Genomic DNA, 15,044 nt, shown 5'->3' on the forward strand with positions numbered 1-15,044 from the left:
CTTGAGGCCCAGCAGAGCTCAATCTTCCTTGCATTTTAATGGCTCTTTCTCCTGCCTTGCCCAGTCTTCTTGTCCTCCAGATTTCTGATTCTCTTTCTATACAAACTTAGTCAATCTCTGCTTGCTTTGTAGACTATGTTCTGCCATGTTTCACAGGGATCTGTTCTCCAAGGCCCACCTCCATGCATGTTTGCTCTGTCTTGTCCCCTGTTAGGTACAGCAGAGTTTCTTTTAACTTCCAGTTATCAATGAGCAAGATCAATGTGGATTTGTTATAAGTAAATGTTGACAGATAATTTTTCCATTTTCATCTGTCCTTTTTTTTAATTATTCTTTACCTTTCCTTGTCTCCATTCATTTCTGTTGTGAGATTTTCAGTCAAGGATGATCTCTCTAACATGAAAAGACATTATTTTCCATTATGCAGACTACTACAAAAAAATCTACACACCGGTGTTTTCTTTTGCTTTTAAAACAATGTAATGTCCTATAAACAAATTACATGCTCCTTCTGGGGAATATCATGCTATGCCCACCTCCAAACAAAACCATCTGGCCACAGTATTTCAATTATTGCTGAGCCACAGGCTAAGGAAGATGGCCAAGTCTCCCTGTGTGGTGATCTAAGAACAAGGGGTGGGGGGTGGTCATCGGCGGTGAGAGCATCTGGCTGAAACAACTCAATATCTGTGATATTTTTCACACCTGAAGTTTTCCTCATGGAATTTATGTGAATCCTTCATATACAAGGATATCTGAGGTACAAAAGGAAATGGTGGGTGTGGGTGTGTATATATATATATGTATATATATATTTGTAGGCTCAGGTTTGTTTTTTTAAGCTGTAAATCCTCTAATTTTGGGGGGCTGGCTTTGTTTCAGAAATAGTCTCTGCATTCCAGTGTTTAAAAGTCACCCCTCTAAGGAATATTAAGCAAACTACTTCCCTTTAAGAGCTAAGTCTATTTGCAGGTATGTCCGTGGAATTCTACATGCTGATCAGAATATATGTCAAAATATAATTGGGTTTTTATGACCAAAAAATACTTTAGAGCAGTACTGAATATGAACATAGAGAGAGAAAGCATGGGTCATTAAGTCTTAAAACATTTCACTCTGTTTAGATAGTGGTTAAAATTTATGTTTTTCATTAGTAGTTCTCAAAAATAAACTTTGATTTTTTCAAAAGTATCTTTAAAAAAAAAAAAAAAAGGTTATTGTTCATTATCCCAGTCAGATACACAGTATGCATGGACTTTTCACTCTGTCTCTAATTTATTTCTTTATTCATGGTGCTCAAATGGCCGTTGACATTACCTCATAATGATTAATGTCCTGTATGGACAATTCAGTTTTATAAAGGTAAGGAGGAGAATCAAACAATATTGCAGATTGATTAGATGATAGGTAAATCTTGCATAACTTATGGAATAGCAAGTATTCATTCAATGGAAGAGTGTCTGAGAGTTTCCATCAATACAAACATTCTTGTAAATAAAAATCTCCCATAAATAAATGCTGAGTGCAAGTTAAAAAGCACACTACCAATAGAAACATATAGTCAAGTTTCTTTTTCCAGTTGTTGGACCCAAGCACTCAAGGTTATTAGCATGTAGTGATCTTTTCTGCAGTGAAACTGTTGCACTCTTATTAACCCAGTCCAGGGCAGTTAAGAGCAGAATTTCAAAGAGAAAGTTTTTCAGGGAGTTAGGAACTAAAGGCATGCAGCAATGGCTAGAATGGGAGGGGAGAATGACTTTGGTCTGGGAGCAACAGAACAGAAACTGGGGTCAGAGGATCCCCTCGGGCTAGAGGACCAAAAATGTTAATGCTTTTGTAAGCTGAGAGCAAGAGCCAAAAAGAGTGAAATCAAGGGAAAACAACAGAGGGAACAGAATCCATCCACAGAAGCAGCGTGTTAAGCAGTGATGTCTCATGACTGAATATGACACTAGATTTAAAGTTAATGTTTGATGCTTCCAGCAACAAATATTTGATGCTCCAAGAATATGAGTAGATACAAATAATATAGCTAGATGTACCTATAGATACCAACACAGACATTAAGTCCTTAAGAAAGCAACTGGTGCACTTCTAGGCCCTAACACTGGACACCTATGGTACAAAAAATGGTGGCTGGGGTGGGAGGTGGTTCCCAAGTTCAGTGGAAGCAGATCCAGGAGCAGCTGGAAAGCCCCCAGTTCTTTCTCACTACTACAGCCATGAGAACCTGGAAGCAAAACTGCCTTGGCCAGGAGGCGACCAAAATCATAAAGATGTTTTTGTCCTTATCAAAGCACCTGAGCATTAGAGGAGTGGAAGAAATATGTGCTTTAGAAAGGTATCTGGCTTAGAAATCAGGTTCAGCCCCACCTTGAAGCAGAGTGCCTGTCAATTTCTCAAGTGCACAACTGAGACGTTGACTACAAGATATCTCTTATGATTGAATGTAGTCATCAAGACATCTCACAGTTTCCTACCCATGTCTCAATGGCTAGAATCACAGCATACTCCACTGGCTTCATCAGCGGTATGCTTAAGGAATGTCTCTTGCCTAAGTGCCTGAGAAGATACGAGCTGTATTTGTGTCTTTCCCAACCACTGCACAGTTGCCAAGCCTTCAGGAATCACTGCACTCCCGTTGTTGAGTGCTGAGATCTCCTTCCTGATACCTGTGAGTATTTTCCAGCAATCTCCCAGAATCTGAATGGAGGTGCAGACTGAAATGAAAAGAAACGTTATGTATGAGTAGCCAGAACTCCCAAGACATCCTTTCTACCTGTATGCTTGGTTCTCATCCCAGAGAGTCACAGATTCAGAGCAGGATTGGAAGGGGCAGTTTGACTTGTCCAGTCTTTGCCTGGGTGCTGCTAAAAGAAGCTGAGGACAGTGCAGCCTGAGGACAAAGATACACTGCTAAAATTGTTAAGAGGAAAAATAATCTGGCTTTTTCAGAGTGCTCTTTAAAAAACTATTTTAGTGGCTATTATTTCAGTGTTTTATGAACGGTTATTTCTAAATAGTTAATAACACAACATTTCACTTGATCAAATATGAATTATTCCAGAGTTGCTCACTTAGCTTTTGCTGCTGTTTCTCCATTTTACCACTTCCCTTTCTGACATCCCAGTTTCCTTTTTCTGTGAAACCAAGCTCAAAAATAGAGCTTTACTGACAGAAACTTGATAAAAACTGCTGAGTAAATAATATTTCAGCACAACCCTAAGCAGGTTTTTCTGATTCTTTCTCAGGAGCACCTCTTACTAACCATGTCAAATGCAGGTACACAACCTGCAAAAGCAGTACCTGCATTTCTATACCTGCTGTTTGAAGGAGTTGCAAGAACAGGCCCCTGTACCTAAGAAGCTCTGCTGTCCCAAAATGTGCTTATAGCGTAGTCCAGATCTGCTACTTTAGAGAAATGTTTTGTTGTGGTTTTTTTCTAGCAGGATAGAACCACTGTCTTGTGGGCTTGCAGTTGCACAGCCATTTTCACATTTATGTGATGTTCTTAAATGTTCTCACCATGCTTGCGCAGATCACAGGGATCATCTATTCTGAGCTATGCCCATTTTCCACAGTAGTTACAAGCTCTGGCTTTGCACAGGGACAAGCACCCAGTTAGAAGAAATGTCAATGAGTAACTAACATGGTGACCTGACATGTGTGAGCTGCCAAGTTTCCTGTGATGTCTTTGTGGTCCTTTGTATTTCTGCTATGCTTATTTAATTACCACTGTCACAGTGAAGCAGCTGTTAAGTGGCTCAGAAGACTAATATACATTGAGTCTAGACAGGCACAGTTTGAAACCAGAGTTTTAAGTTTCTCTTTAGATAACCAATGTTATCTGAGTTTCTGTTTCTAAATATATTCAGCATTTCCATAGCATTTTAAGGTTCTTGGTAAGTAAAAGATCATCTTTAGTTGTGTTGTTACATCCTGCTTGACATGAGTTACTCCTTAAGAAAGTGGGGAAATCTGATGGGGAAATTAACAAGTTTCAGCTACCACTTAAGGCCATCACAAAAGCCCCACAGTTTAATGCTCTTCTAAATTTCTTTGCAATGGAATATTCTTGTAATTAAGAACACAGAAGGTGAGAAAGAAGGCTGAGCTTTGATGCATTGCAAAGGAGGCAGCTCTGAGAAAAGTCTGAGAACCCCTGCTTTTTAAATAGTGTTTTTATAAAATTCTACACAGATTTTCCTTTCCCTAAGCAGAACATGTTTTTATTTTTTATTGTAAACTTTACGTTCTTAGGTGTTGTGTGAACGGGGTGCATACTGGGAACTACTACTTAGAAGAGATGCAGGATTACTAGAGCCCTTAGCATCATGGTCTTTTCATGTAGTGACTTCTGCTTTTGCTCAGGAATTTTTTTCCCAGTTCAGTTCTTGTCATTGACCCAGAGAGCGACTTATATAAAGATGTACAGACAGGAATTAATTTGATTTGGTATGGATGAATGGCAGAATGGCATCCAAAATTATGCCTCTGAAATGGAATATATACTCACCTGCTTCTGGAATCAACTGCCCTTAGCAACCACCAGTGTCTGTCATCAGGCATGCTTACATTTGTAAGAGCAGCGTTTTGCCAGGAACAGAAATAGAAGCAGCTGGTTGCTGTTGTGTCAACATTGGTTGTCAACCTGGTTGTGTCAACCTGGACATCAAGGAAAAAACAGTGGGACAGCTGCAGTATTCATCAAAGTTTTGTCTTGTTCTGGACAAGTCTGTTTCATGTATTGAAGAAAGTGAACAGATGACTGAGCAACTTCCCCCACTTTCTTTCGAGACCTCAGCACAGAATGTGAAAGTGAAAGCCACAGGGTTAGCACTTGATTTTGTCCTTCTTCTCCTCTGTCTGTGCCAAAAAGCCCTGTGTAGACAAAACTGCCCTTGAATAGGCCTTCCCTTGGGTAGGCTTGGATGTTGTGGAAGTGTTGGCACCATGTCTGGGAGACACAGCTGCTGTGCCCTTTGCCCGAGGACAAGAAGTTTGGTCCTTCACCAGTAAATCACAACTGGGTGGATTTTGTGAAACACAAGTGACAGGTTCATTCTGCATACTCACCACCATGAGTCATCGTTTCCCTGCATCATGTATTCCAACCCCATGGTGTCAGTGTAAGGTGTGACTGAGTTTGGTAAGTAGGAAGCAAGTGTCTACAAATTACTACATCCTCTGAAAGGGGCTATTACAAGGTTGTATCTTCTCATCCATTTCTTAGTGACTTGCTCTGTTTTTTATTACAGTTAAAGGTTCTTTTCAGGCATGTAATTGTGTAACTTTGGATATGGAAATACTATATTCTGTTTCAGTGTATCACACCTTTACAGACCTGGGCATCTGTAGAAACCATTAGGCATTTTGTCTTCAGCTGACTCTGTACACCTACCTGGAAACCTTGCCTTTGCCCTTTCTTTATTTTTCCTTCTGAAACAAAAAAGAAATATTACTCGGGCAACAAATATTGTGTATGTGTGCGTGTGTGGGGGTGCAAATATCAGATAGGGCTAAATGGACAATGTTGCCCAGCAGCCTAAAGGCATTCGTTTTCTTGCATGTGTGTTTGTGTGCTCAATACTGCCTTGCCTTGCTTTTCATCAGGGTGTGACATGTCCTGTTGCTCAATGAGATGAGAAAGCAGGAGGCTCAGGAGGCTCAGGAGGCTTATATCATACACACAGGTGTGGCTTCAAAAGAAACTCCAGACTATTTCCAACAGGAACTTAGTCGCCACTGAGTCTTTTCACAGTTATCTACCCACAAGAGTGGAGCTGGTAAACAAACTCCCATGGGACAATAAAGCTATGCATGACATGAAGTAATCAGTTTTCCCAAAAGGCAAAAAAGAAAAACTTGGACTTTTCTGGCTGCTTCTGATATTCACATACCCACTTACTCTTTGGTTAGAGGGATGTGTGGCCAAAGAAGCTGGGATGGATTGACTACAGTGCTTCTCTCCATCCATAGGTAATAGGGAGCAGGTGCTAAATCCTTCGCGGGGAGTAGGCACACCATGCAGGGTCTGAATGCAACCTCCCCAAGCATCTCTAGGGAAACCTATTAGTAAGAAGTCAAAGCACAGGCCATTGGTGTCCTACAGGCAGGGTCAGGCACAGCGATAGAAGTTTACTAAGACATTGGCAGGTTGTAGCTCTGTTAGCATCAAGGCTCCAGCAAGAGAACTCCCAACTATTCTTCTGGATTTGTTGACTACAGGTATTCAGTCTCGCATGGAGACAGCTAAATATCAAGACAGTGTGAAAAAGTTGTCACAATCAAAGTCAATTGGTTAAGGAATGTTTAATTATAGTTGTGAATACTTCTGCAATATTTACCTAATTCTGGGAAAAGCAACATAAATGACTCTGCTGTGTTTTACCTTATCTGTTAATATTTTCTGATTTAAAGGACAGATACATAACTAGGTCCTGGGTTCAGGGGTGGATAGGATGCTATTATATGTTCATTCGTGCTATTATGCATTAAATATAGTGTTCCATGACCAAGTACCAGTAAAGCAAACAAGTAAGCAGCATGTCCAGAACTGTTGTGAATGGTGTCCCAAAAGGTGCTTCCAGACTGAAGCAATGCACTGTCAGTTGTTGGGGAGAATTGAACCCTGACTACAGTGGATCTATGTTCAGTATGAACTATGTTCAGTTCAAACTGTAGTTTGACAATACTTTAAAAAATATTTTAAAATATTTAAAAATAGCTTAAAATAAGTCCATGCTGCATGCCCACAGCATTACTGAGATTTTCATTGTTTATCCTAGAAATTTTCTGATGTTTTAAAGAAACCTCAGTGTACCTTCTTGTGCAAAGACTGAAACAGAACAAAACCATATGCTGCTCTCATGAGTCTCACTGTAGTATCTGAAATATAGGACGTTTCACATCTGATCATGTTGAATTAATTTCATCTTTTCCCACTTTACCTATACATAGGGAATTGAACCTTTGCTCAACACATTATTATTTCCTTAAACACAACAAACATGAACAGCCTTCCTCATATATATTGTTCCTAGGTTTTACCCACATTTCTGAGGGTTAGGAAAATAATTCCCAAGGCTACCATTTCCAATTAACACAAATTACAAATGTGCAATGTGATAGAACCATGTTATAATTCATGTGGCTACTTACACGCAAAATCTTCTAGATTCTTTACTAAAATTTCATTTCTACTCTATGTCATACACTCTGTGGTACATACTACAAAGAGACAAGACAGTTCCTCAAGGAGCTTCTGGTCAGACTTTAGCCATGATACTATGATACTAGAAAGACTATAAGCAAAGAAAAGGGGATAAATAAGGGAAATTAAGGTTACAATGAACATAGAGTTAGTTTTAATAGAGTGGAGTATAGAGATGCCATCAGAAATCCATTTCATAGTCTGTCTACAGCGATGTAACAAATAAAAGAGCATATCTTAAACCACATGTTTAAGCACAGTAGCTGAATCAGTTTTGTTACGGTAATTCTGGAGTATGTAAGAATGCAAGTAGTAGCATTGTACTTGGAAATACAAACCATACAAAATTATAAAAGTATTATTGTATTAGAGGTACAAAATCCCTTTCTTACACACCATTAAATTAGGGCTTTATTTGAAATCATGTCCTTCTTAAGAGAGCAACCTCTGTGTCCATTTGCACTAGGCACTTTTCTGGGTTCTTCTGTTTTTTCCCAGCTGAAAAGCAAGTGCAGTTTCAGTGAATGCATTGGTTGACCAGTGAAATGGTTCTCAGAAGCTTCAGAGTATTTTATCAGCAAAACAACGGTTTCAGAACATGGGAGATATTAAATATTTGTTACAACACACTTAAGACACTTACTGATTCTGCAGGTTATTGCAAAATTGAAGTGTTTTGCAAAATTTTTTCATTAAAATAGAATTTCTTTGTTGTACTTTCTAAGAAAGTTGCTAATATTGCATGGTTCGTACTGCTGGCTCCAATAAATTGAGGCTTTTTTTAAGAGACAAGCATGGAGAATAATTTTATTTTATTATACTGAGGTCTGCTTCTTAGTTTAGTAGCTTGATACTGCCGTTCTTTTCTGATATACATAAGATACCTCAGGTGCTTTCCCCCTTTTGTCCCAAAGCTTGCTGCACTTCTCTTACCTTTCTAGCTCACTCATTTTACTGAATGGGAATCTGTATAACAGCCAGCTTTCCCATTCTCATAAAGCACCAGATCTACCTAATGTACAGAGGTTCAGTGGCACTGTGCATTCTCTTTGGAACTGCAAAGGAGACAACATTTTAAAAAACTCTTCTACCCAAGAACTGTGCTCATATTCAGTGCCGAAGTGACACCAGGACTTCTCCAAAGTAGAGAGGTAATATGAAGTGAGATACTGGTATTGCAAATGCCACACATCTTTTTCTGTGCCATATGTAGATTACTGACTATGGATTCAACTTTTGGCTTCCCTACCCTTAACATCTGGGATGTCCCCAAGCAAAATAAGTGCTCCCCAAATACTCTGCTCTTTTTTTTGTGTGCTGTACTAGCTGTGCACTCCTCTAATTCTCTTTTTCATGAACCTCAATCCTTTCACATGCGGATATAAGAGTAAAGTGCCCGTCTGACTTGGAAGAGCCTGCCCTTGCCCTTGCCTTTTACTGTGCTGCCCCACACCTGCCCTGTAGTGGACACCATGCTCTGAACCTGCTTTTCTGTCTCTCTCTTCAGAAGATCACTCCCATCTCACAGCTGGAGGAGATCCATTCCCGGGAAACAGGGCAGAGGTGACCTTAAAATAAGAGAGAGGGAGATGCCTACTTGAAAAGAAAAGACTGAATACTCTAGAAGTCAGCAAGAGAGGCTTGTCATAGTTTGATGTGTTTTATGTAGGCACCTTGAGTAGTGAAATCAGAATGAGAAGCAACGTTTTCAAAGAGCTAATTTGACCTTAAGAGCCTGAAGGACCTCAAGACCTACCTCTCGCCAGGAACCCTGCTGTCTAAGCACTCTCTTGTGGCCAACACTCACTTTCAGATACTTACACGTGCATTTACTGACACAGCACACAGACCCTTGTTCTCTTGCTACTCTCTGTAGCTTGAGGCTGAAATTTCCAGCAGTCCAGTCACTTTGTGCTGTGTTCCTATTCAACATTCAAGAGCACACACTGGCTAAACTTTGTGATATGACCAAGTAATTTTTCCATTTCAGTCCAACTTAATCTCTCTTACTTCCCATTTGAGATCCCTTTGCAGCCCCTTGATTTCTGAAGAGAGCTAGCCGAGGCACTCCAGCCTTAGTGATACAAATCACAATAAAATCAAGTACATCGTAAGTCATACTTAAAATACAGTGTTGGAGATTGTCTGCCATAGGTGTGGGCCAGGCAAAAAGAAGATCATGGTAGCTGCAGGCTCTCCAGGTACTTAGCTCTGGAAGACCAGCTGAAGCTCAGAAAGCCTCTGGCATGTTCCTACATGCTACAGGTCAGCTTAGACCCTCCTTAGCACACACAGCTTGACCTAGCTTCCGTACCATCCCCAGCCCTGGTCTGCTGCAGGGAAGCGTTTCTGAGGAGATCCATGGCTCAGAAATCTGTCTTCTGAAGTGCCTGCATGGAAGAAATCCTCTCCTGGCTAGATACAGGATTTTTTCAAGCCCTTTTTTATCACTCTTGCCTTAGGTCTGCTATAAAGGAGAAAAGATCTCACTCCACATAATTGCAAAGAGAAGGGGGATTCCGTAGCGAAAAAGAGGATGAAATTAAAGGGTGGTAAAGCATGAGAACAAAAAGCAGAGGTCAGAATTTAAAAAAAAACCCAACACAACCACAACCAGAAACAAAACAAGAAATGTTTGTTGTTACAGAACTAGCTTGGGTAGGCAACAGGAAAAGTGGATCAAGTCAGGGAGGTGCAGCCCTTCATAAATCCTGAAAGTCACCAGAATATGTTGTAAGAATGTCATTCTTACAACAAAATATGTGGCAAGATTGTTTGGAAATATAGCCATGTGCTGTACAGGTTTGGGGCATGTTGTCATTTTTTACAAAACCCATGTGTATCTGGCTTGCAATAAACACCGTGTGTGCAGCTTACCGAACATAGAAATTCTGATCACTGCTCTGCAAGCTGGATTTCTCACTGAAATGAATGAGCGGCATGCTGGCACAGCAATGGGCAGGAATGTTTGGCCCATAGAATTACATGTTTCTGCTGATATGTAATGAAGTGCAGCACTAGGAGTCATTACTGGCTAAGAGCTTTACTGAGAATATCAGCAGCATACACTTGTGTATCTCTAATGGCTGTGATTATGATGCACAAGTGCCAACCAGGCCATCAGCAATACATGGGGCAGAAAACAAACTTCTCGCTCCTTCCCTAAGGTTCAACATGTATTTCCTACTTTTTCTTCCAACTGATATCCTTTTATGTTGTTGGGTTTTTTAAATTTTTATTCTGTCTTTTTAAAGCATAGCAGATCTAGAAAAAACTCATTTTTGCACAACAGACAGGACTGAAGTGCTGTACTGATTTGCAACCAGTTCAGAATGGAGTAGGGTTTTGTTTCCAGTCCTCCAGTCAGGGCAGAACTTTGGGGTTTGTGTCACCAAGACTGTAGTTGGTGTTACCCCACCAGAAGCTTTTCCCCATTACAAACATTAACTTAAGTCCTAGCATTATGCGGTCTGCTTGTCTTTAGAGTTATGCCTTTAAACATCTTTGAGAAATATTTCCAAATTTATGCCCAGGCTTCGCTTTGTCGCTGCATGCTAAGCCCCTCCCCAGATGGTAGGTGGTATTTTAGTGCTAACACTCCATTGGCTTCCCCTTCTACATACGTAGTTGATTTCTGACAAACCTTCTTAAAAGTCAGATGATCATATTTATGCAGCATATTTTGCAATTTTAACTCTTAGAAAAAAGCTAATCTGCATCACTGGCAGAGAACATAAATTCAGATGGTGTGAAACTTGGTAGTGCTTAAGCAAAAGCTGACCACAGCAGTCTGAAGTGTGTGGCCAGTGAGACCATGAATTTTGGTTCCAAGCAGATGAAGTTCCTTGGCTGTAGCACAGGAGATAATGAACAGAAGTAATGCTATTCACAAGCAGTTTAACTCAGTGCCTGGGAAAAATGAAATGACAGCTGTTTGGCTGATGGACATGAGAAAACATTGACACTAGATGCCCTGACCAAGATGTTAACTTCTCTCTACTATTCTACATCTATTTGGCATTATTGGATTTTGATTGTAGGCAGAGGCCTAGCATTCCCAGAGCTCCTCAGCTTGGGGAACAGACACACATTTTAGAAAGCGAAGACCTTTCTGTGTGGATGCAAACTTGAGAATAATGTGTGTTCCCATACAAACAGAAGTGACTTAAACTGATACCATCCATACCAAAACCCAAACATTGTCAGCGCTGTAATTATTTACACGGCAGAACAGGTATCCCAGAATTTGACTGTAAGAAGCTAGTGCATTTTACACTCTCTTATCTTGCCCAGTGTCTTGTGATGCTTTACTGTCTCTATGGCATTTTGATGAGTCCAGATGACAACAGGATCATTCTGTCCATTTCTTGCTTGTATAAGGGTGTATGATCATGCAGAAACTTGCTTCACTAATTGCACAGGTGAAGCAACCGTGTCCCATTTCCTGTAATACCAAGTGTATTACTATCTGTGGAGCTCTGCAGTTTATAAATGTTGCTACAGCTTGCTAGCAGAACTACATCAATCACAGTATCTCATAACTGCTCCGTATAAAATTGTTCTCAGGTGCCAGGGTGTGTTCAAGAAGGCCTGGGAAGAGTACTGCCCAAACTCACGTTAAGCAACAGTTAACAGATGAGTTGCCTTCTTTTCCTCCACTTGTATTAACAAACCCTGCTCCTGCGTGCATTTCCTGTACTGACCCTGACAAGCCACAAGCAGACATTGCTGCAGTGCTGGCCTGCCCTTAAAAATCTGCCAGGAGTGTCTTAGCATTGTTTTCATGGGCTTACTTTGACCTGAATTGATTACTATATTGGGTGAGGAAACAGTAGAAAGGGCACTTGAGGAAGCAAGTTTTAACTGTGATCTTTTCCTCCCTCTGCTCCTTTTTTTGTGAATATTAACATTAACTGTTCCCTTCCCTTTCTGAATGTTTAAAAGGCATCCTTTTTCAGCCTGCAAGCTGATTACGAACAACTTATTCTCACAACCCTTCAGTGAGGCAAGTAGGTACAATTATCACCATTTTACTGGAAGAATAATTGAGAAACACAGTTCATGGACTGCTTAAGGCCATATGATAGTTAAAGTCTTTTTTTCTATTTATAGATTTTTGGACAATTTGAAAGTTGCATTCAGAGAAAGGCATCTCAAAAGCATTATCTGCTTTATATAGCGATATACACGAGATCATTGACCCCAATCTAAATTACTTTTTTCACGTTAGCCAATGAGATCAGCGCTTGGTTAAATTTCACTTCACAGTCCAGCTGTCTCCCTGTAAACCCAACACCATCATCCTTCTTGGTGCGAGGGGCGCTCAACAGCAACAGTCAGCACAAGCTTTACTTTAAATTAGTTTGGAAACAAGTTCATGGCATCACTGCAAAGACTTCCGTCAGTAATCTTCACTCAGCATAAACCTGGCTTGTATCATTCAGTTTACCTTGGTGGTGGACTTCTTAAGTCACACTTACTGAACAGTAGGAGCACCTGCACAGTGAACTGGCTTGGAGCAATGAGTAACGTCACTCTTCTCGCAGGTGTCTTACTCCCCTCTATCTACATGACCCAACCATCCAACACAGGAGGAAATCCCTGGAACTGTGAGCTTCTGCACTCCTATTTTCACCTTTCCGTCTTATCAGCAATAGAGTAGGGTAGAACCATGACGTCTTGCCTTACAGTCTGTTTCATGGCAAAACAAAGCTAACATGCCAAGCCACAATCAATGAACACCGGTGTGCAATGGTCACCCCATGTGCTAGCAACAGTGCCAAACTACATTTGCACAATGTATTCCTTTCTGAAGTTCTTTGAGATGCCACTATATAAAAGACACCAGATGGAATATTTTTCAATATTCTAAAGTTGGACCTTCCAGGAAGACAGAAATGAAATCATTCCCCGAAACTAAGCAGCTACTTTCTGCTAGAAAACTAGTACCTTAGATACCTGTTCAGCATGAATTCCTTTAATCCTGGCATGATTTATCCAGGAAAATTACAAGAACAAATTCACCATTAAGAACAATGGTTTCCAATTTTCATATTGTATTTAATGCTTCATAATATTCCAGGATACAACTGTGTGGTCTTCATAAATACACTGTGCAAAACTAGCAAGTTATGTTTGAGAACAAGTAATTTCCCTTTTTTTTACTTTAATAGAAGGATTCAGTCTATGAAGCTATTTGTTCATTTATATTTGTATTTTTATTAATGGAATACATTTCAAGTCACATTTGTCCTTGTCTATTGCCAAGTCATGACATGTTGTTTTCAGTACTTCAGAGGCAACATTCCTTTATTGGGTAACAATTTTAGTAGGACTGAAAACCCTACCAGCAAACAGAACCTCAGGAAGCCCTGCCCCAGCTTTTATTTCTCCTGGGCAGAGATGTACTCATACAGTGGAAGCCCAATATGAACACTGATACAAAAGGTACACCAGCAGGGGCTAGTGTAATATACATGGATGTCATCCCTGGGACGCAAGAGTCCAAGAAATACAGTATATTGCAAGAGAAAACGTAGGCTGTAGCCCGGCAGTTTCTCCCCACTCCGGACAAAACTAAGGATGCATTGCTGCTTCCATGGTTCACATGCAGTGTCTGTATTGCTTGTACTTTACCCAGTGAAGTAAATTTTGCCTGTAATATGGCAGTTTTAATAATGCATGGAGCCGTAAGCATGCTACGTACTTTCAGCTGAATTTTGCCCTCTATGGAGTAATGGGAACAATATGCTAAAAATATATATAACTTATTTCTTGTGGTGTACAGATTTAATTTAAAAAGACTACAATTCCTTCTGTCCTGTCTCCTACTAAAGTTTCTTTTGTTCTGTCTCCTCTAAGCTACATAAGTAGCTTGCAGCTGCTCTTTTAAACTCGCTTAGCTGAACTTTCTGAATTTTTCCTTTCTCAGTTACCAGCAGCCGATTCAGAGGTTCCCATGGAAACACCAGGGAAAACAATGCAAAGCTTATAGGAGAGCTGCCTGAGCCCCCGCTTTAAATGGAGCTTCACAGTTGTATCATGATTGTGCAAGGGCTGGTGCTTGAAGTGCCTGTGCTAAACTGTCAGAGAACAAGCAAATGACAGCAGATTGATTTTTGAGATAAGAATTATACACAGATGTATACATCTTTGTCTAGCATCATGGAGCCACTTAAGGGAGGTTGTTATATGTTTTTCCACCATTATCCTATGTGTCCTTCTGATTCTAAGAAGCAGCATATTTTCCTCATTTCCATAGCAACACCCATTAGTAAGATGGAGCTGTTCAGCTCGCTCTTTATTGCTGCCAATTTTACCCAACAAGCTGCTTTTGAAACAAACAGTTAAGTATCCAGCCTGTAGTCATTATTTCTCTGCTCCTCATGTGATAAGTGCCGTGGAGACTGGGCAATGTGACCTCTTCCTTCCAGCCATTACATTAATCTGCCAGAACATTAGGAAAAAATGAAACATCCAATTACGGTTTTCAATATAAATAATCTTAGCAATAGTAACTTCATTTTTTGCTGTTACAAGGACTGGGGCAGGACCTGTGTCAGCTCTAACTCTTGAGCTTGCAGACATGTCTGTGTCCTATGAGTAAATTTAAGCTTAGGACCCTTCAGTTCTGTCTCCTTCCCTGAGTAATGGTTTACCTGTCATCCTGTTCTGCACCAGATGTGGCTCATAGCCAGATGGGGGCTGGCTCAATGCCTGTCTTCTCAATGCGAGTTCATGGATGCTGAGTTTCCACTTCATACAAAATAAAAGCAAACCTGGGGTAGAACACCTCTGACAGAGGAGTATCTGGGGACTGTGGCCACAGGAT

Source organism: Falco rusticolus, chromosome Z (assembly GCF_015220075.1).
Source record: "Falco rusticolus isolate bFalRus1 chromosome Z, bFalRus1.pri, whole genome shotgun sequence".
Classification (NCBI taxonomy): Eukaryota; Metazoa; Chordata; class Aves; order Falconiformes; family Falconidae; genus Falco; species Falco rusticolus.